Source organism: Tupaia chinensis, unplaced genomic scaffold (assembly GCF_000334495.1).
Source record: "Tupaia chinensis unplaced genomic scaffold, TupChi_1.0 Scaffold000138_1, whole genome shotgun sequence".
NCBI classification, from domain to species: Eukaryota; Metazoa; Chordata; class Mammalia; order Scandentia; family Tupaiidae; genus Tupaia; species Tupaia belangeri.
The window spans coordinates 4,137,238-4,147,730 of NW_006159608.1; the positions used below are offsets into that span (position 1 = coordinate 4,137,238).

Genomic DNA, 10,493 nt, shown 5'->3' on the forward strand with positions numbered 1-10,493 from the left:
TTGTTGGCAGACTTGTAACGAACCACTCTGATAGAAATTGGGTGGGGAAAATAGGAGCAAGAAAGAAAGAGGCAAAGGAGAAAGTCGTTTCTCTCAAAGAATCTACAGTATAATCTAAGTGGGTAAAATCCAAGAGGGATGATTGAAAGTTCCTGGAAAATGTGTAGTATGAAAGAACTATGTATGGATTTGAAATTTTTTTGGTACCAAAATAAACTTGTACCTAAGTTCCATTTTTTCCATGAACTCTGAAGCCTTCTTGCATACATATTATACATTTTTTTAAAATACACATTTGGCTCCCAGCCCCCATTATAGTTTGTGAATTAAATCGGAGAAAGGGAGTATCTGTTTAGGGGAGATCAGGGCTTTCTCCTCATCAGAATCAAAATCAACATTTTCATCTTTTACCCATCGGCTAGTCCATCTGGGATCTGTCCAGAGCTTCGAAGACTGAGGTAACAATTTAGCACTCGGCTTCTTGTGGGGCTCAGAGAGGCTGAGGCTGACAGTTACTGACTTCTTGGCCCGTGGGCCAGCCCTGGGCTCAGGTTCCCTACTGATGTCCCACTTTGACATTCAACCTCCAGAGATAGCAAGGGATCTGGGATAGAGAAAGACCAGGGGCTTCTGGTCTGAGCTTCCTGCTCAGAAACTGCTACAACACAGGGCTCTGTTGATAGACTGAGTCTGGTTATCTAAGAGCTTCAGCCTTGGTCTCTTCCCTCCTTGATTCCTTCTGCTGCTTTGATTTTGCTCCATTTCTTTTTCCGGATGCTTCTTGCCATAGAAAAGCTGTAGGTTGGGCAGATGTTTTGTGCCTGCATGTGGGCAGTCAGCACGGCCAGGGTGTCCAGCACAGGCAGGTGGGTACAGACAGTACAAGCAAAGCATCCATCGTGTCAGCAGAACTTCATCGTCCGGGATGTAATTGGCCAGCAGGTCGTGAGTCTGTGGTTCTTGAGCACAGTGAGTCGAGCTGACTCTGGCTATCCCCTTCTCTCTCTCTCTCTCTCTTTCTTTTTTGGAGAGGTGTTTTTGCTATAGGGTGCGTGCGCTCGTCAGACAGACAGAGAGACATAGGGACAGAAAGTGAGAAATCACCCCCCAGGGGGGATGGTCACGCTGCTATCCCTTCTCCTCCATTCTCTTGGAATCTTGGATCTTGGGCATGCACGCAAAGGCACCTGGCATGAATTTTAAGCCACCGTGTCGGGGACGCGAACCACGGTCGACTACGTGGGAGTCCAGCAACATAGCCATTACACTAACTGCTGGTTCCCAATCCCCTTCTCTCTTGAAAGATATCATGACTGTGAGTCCCAGAAAGAATAAAATCTGTTGGAACTACTGCACCTTTCCTTCAGGTCACCATAGCAGGAATAGAATATATAACTCACACATATGTAAGTTGTTGCTTTCTTTTTTTTTTTTTCTTTTCTGTCTTTTTTAAAAAATTTTTATTTATTTATTTTTTTTAGAGAGTTTTGTTATAGGGTGTGTTTGCTCACTGGAGAGACAGAAAGTGAGAAATCATCTCTCGGGGGGGACAGCCATGCTGCAATCCCTTCTCCTCCTCTCTCTCTGGATTTGGGGCACTGACGGACATGTGCCCGGTATGAGTTTCAAGCCACTGATCTGGGACTGAACCCTGGTCACCGAGGTAGGTGAGGTAACCATCATGCAATCTGCTGGTCCATCCACGTGTTCTTAAGAACACTACTGGTGCTGTTAGACAAGGTGTTACTGTGCTATGGTGGATACCTCCTAATTTTATGTCATTGGCTGGATGACTGGAAGGGGAAGACAGATTTCATGAGTTTGGCTCAGATGACTCGAAGAAGGGGAAGACAGATTTCATGAGTTTGGCTCTTGATATGATCCTGACTCTAAATACGGAAAGAAAGTAATCCAGTTATTTAGTTATGCCAATGAGTTGAATTTTATTTACTTAAGATTTTTCTTATCAGATTAAAAAGTTATTAGGTAGTAACATCAAGTTATGCACGGACTCAAGATCTTGCAACCAGTGGGCCTCAGTCATGTGGTATAAACAAAGAGATATGAGTTCAAATCCCAAAACCACGAATAAATGGTTATTTGACGTTGGTCAAACCACTTACCCTGCCCCAGAACCTTTCTTACCAATATGCAAAGGAGGGTAGTTATGACAAGAGCATTCCTATTTCTCAGCATCCTGAGGGACAAATAAGAAAAGGGAGATGAATCCACCTGTAAATTATGTTCTATGCTAAATAATGTAAAAACATTATTATATGCTTATAAAGTCTCCTAGGACTATCTGAGGGCTAGAGCCTTACTTCTTAGCTCTGATTCTGAATTTCAATACAATCTGGAAATATACAAGCAGTAAGCATTTCCACCATGTTTTGTTTTTTCATCTAAATTTTGGGGTAAGGTCTATAATTTTTATTTAGATGTCTTTATACATGAATTAGCTAAAAAGCACAGAAAGGGTAACATTAAAATTCTATAAGAGAAATCTTTGTTTTATGCCCAATTTCACAAAGTCAATCTCTCCTTAAATTTATTAATACTAGAAAAGAAACCACCAGCAACTAAAAAGGTTTCTAGAAGGAGAGATATTTTACCCAAAATATATCAGCATGAAGAGATTTTTATGACTGGTTAAAACCCCCTTAAATTAAGGGGTTGTAATGGAAAGTGTGACAGGCTTGAATAAGGCAGTTCAGAAATATATTCTTAACACTTAACACACACTGTGCATGAAAGGTATTTTTAGCATGCTGTATGTTTATTACAGATTAAATACTTAAAAATGGAAAACCAGTCCAAATGTTTCTTAAATATTTGCTTAATATAGTCAGAACACATTGCGAATTGTAAGCATGAAGAGCACATGTTAAGTGTTTAACTAACATCACATGCAATAAAATGTTTCATTTGAAATGTTAAGCGGGTGATAAAAATGTCACGTGAAATGACAGATTACAGTCAGACATCTTTCTAATGAAGGTGAAGCTATGGAGAGACACCTGATTGATTTAGATTTGTGAGTATGGTCTGATTGACACCTGAGTCCACGTTTACTCTGAGCCACCTTGTAAGGGGATCCAAACATCGATTTTTTTTTTTTTTTCTTCTTTTTTTTTCTTTTTTTTTTTTGAGAGATTTTCACTGTAGGGCACGTGCGCTTGCCAGACAGAAAGAGAGAGACATAGAGACAGAAAGCAAGAAATCACCCCCCAGAGGGGATGGTCACGCCGCAATCCCTTCTCCTCCATTCTCCTCTCGGGATCTTGGGCACGCACGCACACGCGCCCAGCGTGAGTTTTAAGCCACCGTGTCCGGGACGCGAACCACGGTCGACTACGTGGGAGTTCAGTGACATAGCCATTACGCTAACTGCTGGTTCCCAACATCGATTTTCTTTCAAGAAGAAAATTTCTTTAATTTCCTTAAAGCCTCTCTGGATGCTTCAGGAAAGTTCGGGAGCACCTGTTTTCTGTGCCTTGTATCAGTCTGCTAGACGTTAGACACCAATATGTTTTATCATATTAAATGGGACAAAAGAGTTGCTAGCTGTGTGACCTTGGGCACGTTACTTAACCTATCTGTTCCCAGGTTCTTTTCTTGTCAAATGGAGATGTCATAGGCCGCACTTTCAGACTGGTGTATGGGTTAAACAAGTTAAAATATGCTATGGAAGAACAAAACAGCACAAAGTGCTAATTCAGCCCTTCACATGTACTCTTTGCTTTGAAAATTTGCAATGTGTTCTGCCTAAGATTAGGCAAATATTAAAACAACAACAGCAACAAAAACACATCTGGAGCACTCCCTTTTAAAGTACTTAATGTGAAATGCATATATAACAAGTTAAATACAGAGTTGTCAGAAAAGTCATGAAGTATTTTTTTCTGTGTTTTTCCAAGGTTATTTATTAACACGAAGAACAAAGATCAATCAATGATATACTGCCTGTTTTGTTCGATAAACTTATGCCCTCTTTCAGTGAGCTGCATAATTCCTTGTTCGGAGAAGGACCTGTCTTTATCAGTGAAAAACTGAGCAAGGTGCTGATGGACAGCCTCATCTGAATTGAGTGTCATTCCACGCGAGGAGTTTTGAATTGAGCTAAAGGGAAAGTCTGATGGCCGCAAGGTCAGGCGAGTGTGGTGGGTGTGGCAACACATCCCATCCCGGTGCCAGTAACTTTTGATGGGTGATCATTCTTGTGTGTGGTTGTGCATTGTTGTGATGGAACAGAACTCTGTAATGATTAATAAGCTCTGGACTTTTCTGGATGTTGAATTCATTCAAACCGTTGTCAACAGTACGCATTCATATCGATTGGTCTCTTGGTAGGAGCTCAAAAACCATGACACCTTTAAAATCCCACCACACTTCTCTGATGTCAATCATCACATTGGTACCTTAGTACAAATGGTCTAACCATTTGTGTGCCATATTGTTGTAAACACCCACTTCTCATCACCAGTTATCAGTCACTTCCCAAAAGGATTGTTATCGTCACGTTTAATGAGTATATCACAGATCTTGATATGCACGGTCAAATGAACGTCTTTGAGTTCATGAGGAACCCAAATCCTGAGCTTGCTTCCATATTCCAGCTTCTGCAGGTGGTCACGAATGATTGTATGGCGGATGTTGGATTTTTCTGCAATCTCTCATGTTGTGTAGTGTGGGCTTGACTCTATCAAGGTCTTTATTTTTTGTCATCAACTTCAGTGGCGCTCCCTGACCAAGGAGAGTCTTTGAGACCAAAATCACCAGCATGGAATTTTGTGAATTATTGTCAGCCCTGACATCTTCGTAGGTCATTGTCTATAAACTTTACTCAACTTTTCACAAACTTGATGTGCATTCTTTCCTGTACAGAAGTAAAACAGTAAAATATGGTGAAAATGCAGTTTGGTCTTTCATCTTCATTCAGTTTGTTTTAAAATCTCCAAAACTCAACAAATTTCTTTTTTATTTTTATGAAGCTGTCAAATGACTTAGCAATAGCATAGATGTGAATGAATCTAGTTCAAAAAATGAACTAGAACCATCTATTGCAAAAATGTATCATGGCTTTTCCAACAAACTGATACTTTTCATGTCTGACCGCGGTTTGAATCCTGGACCTGGTGGTTTACTTTCTCACTTTCTCTCTTTCTCTGATGATGAAAGCAAATTAAAAAAATAACAATTATAAATGAAATAAAACAATTCTTTAAAAAAGAAGCAAGCTGTGTCTCTACAACTAGTTTCTAATATATATATATATATATATATATACACATACACATGTATATATATATGTATATACTTTTCATGTCTAATGTATAATATGTTAAGTATTAATTTTTTAAACTGTTCTAGGATTATATTTTTAAAAGTTTGGTTCATCCTCCCCTCTGTACTGTCTCTTTAATCCTAGTACTTTCTGCCCATTACCTTTGCTGGCCCGTTGTATAGGCTCGGTCATTTTTGAACAAATGAATAAATGAATGAATAAAAGTAGACACCCTCTCGGGTCACCAGATAAATGTTCGACTCGTTGATACAATTTAATAGTTCTTTTTAGTTTCTTTTTGTGGCTTTTTTGGTTTCGGAGCTTCCTTAACTAGAAAACTACTCCAAAATTGCAACTGGCTTGCCTTTTGAACCAAAAACATCTATCGTGCTTAACGTGTCTACAAATGAATATCTCAAGGAAATGAGTTTTGGCAACTGCTGCAAATATAGGAAAATAATTTCTAATTCTGTGACTTTAGCCGGCTAGGTGAATTCATCGTGCCTTAATTCCCTTACCTGCACAGTGGGAATAATAAAATACCTACTTCTCAGACTCATAAGTGAGCATTAGAGAAGCAGGACTGTGCCTGGCACATGGGAGGTGCTCGGTAAACACAGGTTACTGCTATCGCAGTATTGTTGTATAGGAATTTAATCATTCTTAAGATGATATAAGTAAAAGCTATTATATAATATGTTAAGTGTATTACTCCATAATCCTGTTGATATTTAGCACACTGAAGATATTCTATTTTGTTTCTGCTCTCAAATGTTTTCATTTTTTTAAATGTTAATGTATTTATTTCTTCCATGGGAAGGGGAATAGAGAGAAGGAAAGACCAACAGGAAGCCCAACACAGTAGGGTCTTCACCCCTGCAGCCTCCGCTGGCCTGCATCACAGGCAGCCAGGCACACACACGGCACGCCCAGGGAGCTCCCTGGGTGGGACCATCACTGCGTCTGCACAGGACCCCTGTGCTTACCTTGTTTTCCTGTTATATCTGTCAATTGCATGGAAGGAGAGGCACTGCGGGCTTTAGTTCTGTCATAACTCCCTAAAGTCCTTGCTTGGGAGTCAGAGTGGCATAGCCTCTTGAAGTGTGGTCTACTTGCCCCTGACTCCCCCACCCCGGGAACAACATTGGTACAGAGTGAGGATAAAACAAACTGTGGTGCAAATAGGACAGACATTTCCAAGTAGCCACAATTTCAATTTCGTAGATGAAAATAGCATCTTAAGATAACTGATCAAAAATCTCCCTCATTCTTTTTTTAAAAAATATATTGGTGGCTTAAAAAATAAATATAATTGAGTCCAGCTGACTCAGCTGCCACGCTGTCTCCTAGAGTCAGTGTGGCTCAGCGCACTCGGAAATCAATTTTGCATTCAAGTGCTTCTAACATTAATCTTAAATTTGGAGATAGTGGCATGCCTGAGATCTCGTCCTTTATCCCAGTCCACGAATAGGCCTGTTATTATATTCAGAAAAGTTTCAGCGTTTACTCTCATTCTTGATAAGTGATCATGGTTTATTATCTGATCCTTTCTTTTCTCAACTTCCTGTGTTAGTATTATTTAAGAAGACTTCCGATGCCATTACATCTTTCACCTAAATATGTGAGTGATTGCTAATACTAAAGACAAAAAGTCACACGGTTTCTGAAATTCAGCTAATAATTCCTCCAAATGGCCTGCTTTTAAGGCAAGACCATGGAAGGAAGTGGACTTATTGAATTTTAGGCACTTTACCTAATATACCCTTGACAAAACTCATGAAAGAGCTTTGGGAACACTGCATATGCCTCAGATTAAAAAAAAATACTGTCTTATTTAGGTATAATCACATGCCATAAAGTTCGCCCTTTTAAGGTGTGCAATTTGGTGGTGCTTAGTGTGCAGCTGTCACCATCAGCTAATTTCACAACATTTCCATCACTCTCAAAAGAAACCGTACACCCGTTAGCAGCCTCTCCTCATGCCCTCTCCTACTAACTTTGGCAACTGCTAGTCTGTTCCGTTTCTGGAGATTTGCCTATGGACTTCTCTGGGTTCTGGGTATTTGCATGAATAGACGCTTACGGTCCATGGCCTTTTGTGTCTGGCTTCTTTCCCTTAGCAGGGTGTTTTCAAAGGTCATCCAAGTTGTAGTGTGTGTCGATAATTCAATCCTTTTTTATTCTGGTTAATATTCCATTGTATGGATGTTACACCTTTTATTTATCCACTCATCAGTTCATGGGCACTTGGGTGGTTTCTACTTTTTTTGGCTATTGTGAATAAAACTGCTAAAACATTTGTGTGTAGGTTTTTGTGTGGGTATGTTTTATTTTTGTTAGGAAAGTATTAGATTATATGTCAACTCTGTGTTTAGTTTTTTGTTTTTATTTTGCTATAGGTCACATACACTCACCAGAAAGAGAAAGAGAGACAGATAGAGGGAAAGCTAGAAATAACTTGTGGGCACGACACAATCCCTTCCCATTCTCCTTTCAGGATTTTGGGCATGCTTGCACACACATGTGCCCAGTGTGATTTTCAAGTCAACAGGTCCAGGACTGGAGACTTGGAATCAGCCAGTGGGATCTAGATGCTTTAACCTCCATACAGCCTGCTGGCTTGTGTTTGGCATTTTAAGGAAATGCCAAACTGTTTCAAAGTGGCACATATGTCACTTGTTAAGGACATGCTAGGTAATTCTTTGTTTTCTTATTACTGCTGCAAGTGAATACGTGGGCCAGTGATAAAGAATGCAAGCTCACTGACCTGTTGGAGTAGATGATTTCATTGTGCTAGATTTTCTCTAATGTGGTTTCAAAAGAAGGGGGAAATGCTTTGTTTAGAGAGTCTTAGATTTGTTCTTGAGGACCTTAAAGTGGAATTTTTGTTGTTGTTTGTTTGTTTTTGAGTTCAGAGGAAAAAAAAATTCAATGTGAAGAGAGTAATTTTCTTCTGAAAGTCATATTTGGTTTTCTGAAGTCTTAAGGAGAATACTCTACTTGGATTCTCCTCATCGAGGGCCATTCTTCCCATCAAGTTTCTCCATCAATATACTTTCCTCTTGGCTCTTTAAGATTGACAGTATCTTCTGGTTTTCCTACTGAGTACTGGAACAGCGATTTGCAGCTTTTGGTAGGACAGATCCAGAGAAAAGGACAAGAAACTAGGAAAATACCATGGTACGTGGGGACTCAGGAGATGAGACACCAGTGCCAGCTTGATTTTCTCTGAAGAATGAACTCATTACTTCTTTTTAAAAAAATTGGTGGCATTTTCTTTTCTTTTTTCTTTTCTTTTCTTTTCTTTTCTTTTCTTTTCTTTTCTTTTCTTTTCTTTTCATTTCTTTTCTTTTCTTTTCTTTTCTTTTCTTTTCTTTTCTTTTCTTTTCTTTCTTTTCTTTTTAATTATTAGAAACTAGCAACATGGCAATTACTTTAAAACTATCTTTACTTTTAACCTCATGATAGCTCTTCTGAGATATAGGTATTCTTATCCCTATTTTCTGTATTTTTTTTTTTTGAAGTTTAATTATTTATTTATTCTGAGAGGGGGAGCACCCCACAGGGTCTTCAGGTTGGGCCCAGTCCCAGCTGCAGCCAGCCTAGATCCCAGGCACAGATGTCTGTGAATAGGAGGTCCCACGACATGAATCCGAGACTTTCTCCATGTGGATCTGAGTGTTACCACAGTGCCACCACCTGGCCCCTGGGTCCCCATTTTAAACAGAAATTTTGGCCTGTTTTTGTCCAAGTGATTAGAAGAGTGTCTGGCACAGAGTAGGTGTTTAATAAATTCTCATTGAAGTAGTACACAGCTCCAAGAGGTGAATTTACATTTCTATTTGATTGAAAGAATGGCCTTCAGGACCAGCAGTTAGCATAATGGCTATGTCACTGGACTCCCATGTAGCAGACCGCGGTTTGAGTCCTGGACCCGGTGGATTAAACTCAACGCTGGGCGCGCGCGTGTGTGTGTGTGTATTTTGAGATGTCTCAGCATCTGTCACATGTTAAGGTATGTTGCAAATTGTCAGGAAGAACAAGCAGTTCATCTGTCTATAGGGTTCTCCCATGCGTCTATGTGTGGTGCGTGTGTGTGCGCGTGTGTCCACACGTGTCTGTGAGCACCTACTGCCATCTTCTATGAGTGTAATTTTAGAGTAGGTGGTCTCAATTTCTTGAGTTCTTTTCGATTGGTTTCTTCTAGCTCTAGTTTGTTGGCTTGAACTGTGGTAAAAGAACAAATTAAGGTCAAATCTTATTATAGTAAATATGGTTAGAAAAATATTACTATAACAAAAATATTTTAAAGACCTGGCCATAAGCCTAGAGTAATAGAGGCTTGCTGGTTTCTTTAGAGTGAAAATAACTGCTCCAAATAATTTAGTACAATAAATGCTTTTCTTTTGCTTCATTTTACAATAGAGGGGGAGCACACTGGCACCTTGTTGTGTGGCATTTCCTCTTCCAATGAACATTGCTTGACTGTCTCCCAAGCACTGCAGTGCCCATGTGGAGGACACCCAGGCATTCCCAGCCCAGGCTTCTAGATCTTCAGGTGTTCATAATTTGCAAGAGTGATGTGAAAAATGTAGAATCATAGAGTTTGGTGGATCGGGGAATAAAACCCCCTGTATACCAGACACATAATTAAAATTAAGGCATTTTTGATGGCAACAAATCAAAAGGTATGAAAATACTGTTTGTGCTCCAAGGTCAAATTACCTTTCCGAGTGATATGCTTTCTGAGGGCAGCCTTCGAGGTTCTGTGCCATCCCCTCTGTGCTGGCCTGAGGTCTGGAGGTGAGTGGGCTGGCTGGCACCCCCGGTTGGCTTTTCCTCCCTCTGATGCCCAGGTTTCTTCACAGCTGAATCTGCTATGGACCCCACTGAAGGCACTGCCCTGCCTTGGTTTCTGACCATACACCTTAATCTTTCCCCCTTTCTCCAAGCTCTGAGGGTTGAAAAAATGAAAGATTTGGTCACTTCAGTCAATCCAGCAGGGCCTCAGTCCTGGCACCATAACTCACCTGTCTTTATCTCCCTGAAAGCCTTCATTTCCATTGTGAAAGACATGTAGCATACTATTCTAATCCATTCTGTTTCAATTACAGAAAATACCTGAGTCTGGGTGATTTAAGAGAGCAGAGACTTATTCATAGATGAGAGGTCCAATATCCATGGGCCCTTCTGGGAGGATCTTCCTGCT

At 40.2% G+C, this 10,493-nt stretch overlaps 1 pseudogene; it reads right to left on the reverse strand.

Annotated features, from left to right (window-relative positions):
* Positions 1-312: 312 nt before the first annotated feature.
* On the reverse strand, positions 313-4,094 carry LOC114007184 (sodium channel modifier 1 pseudogene; annotated as a pseudogene).
* Positions 4,095-10,493: the final 6,399 nt, after the last annotated feature.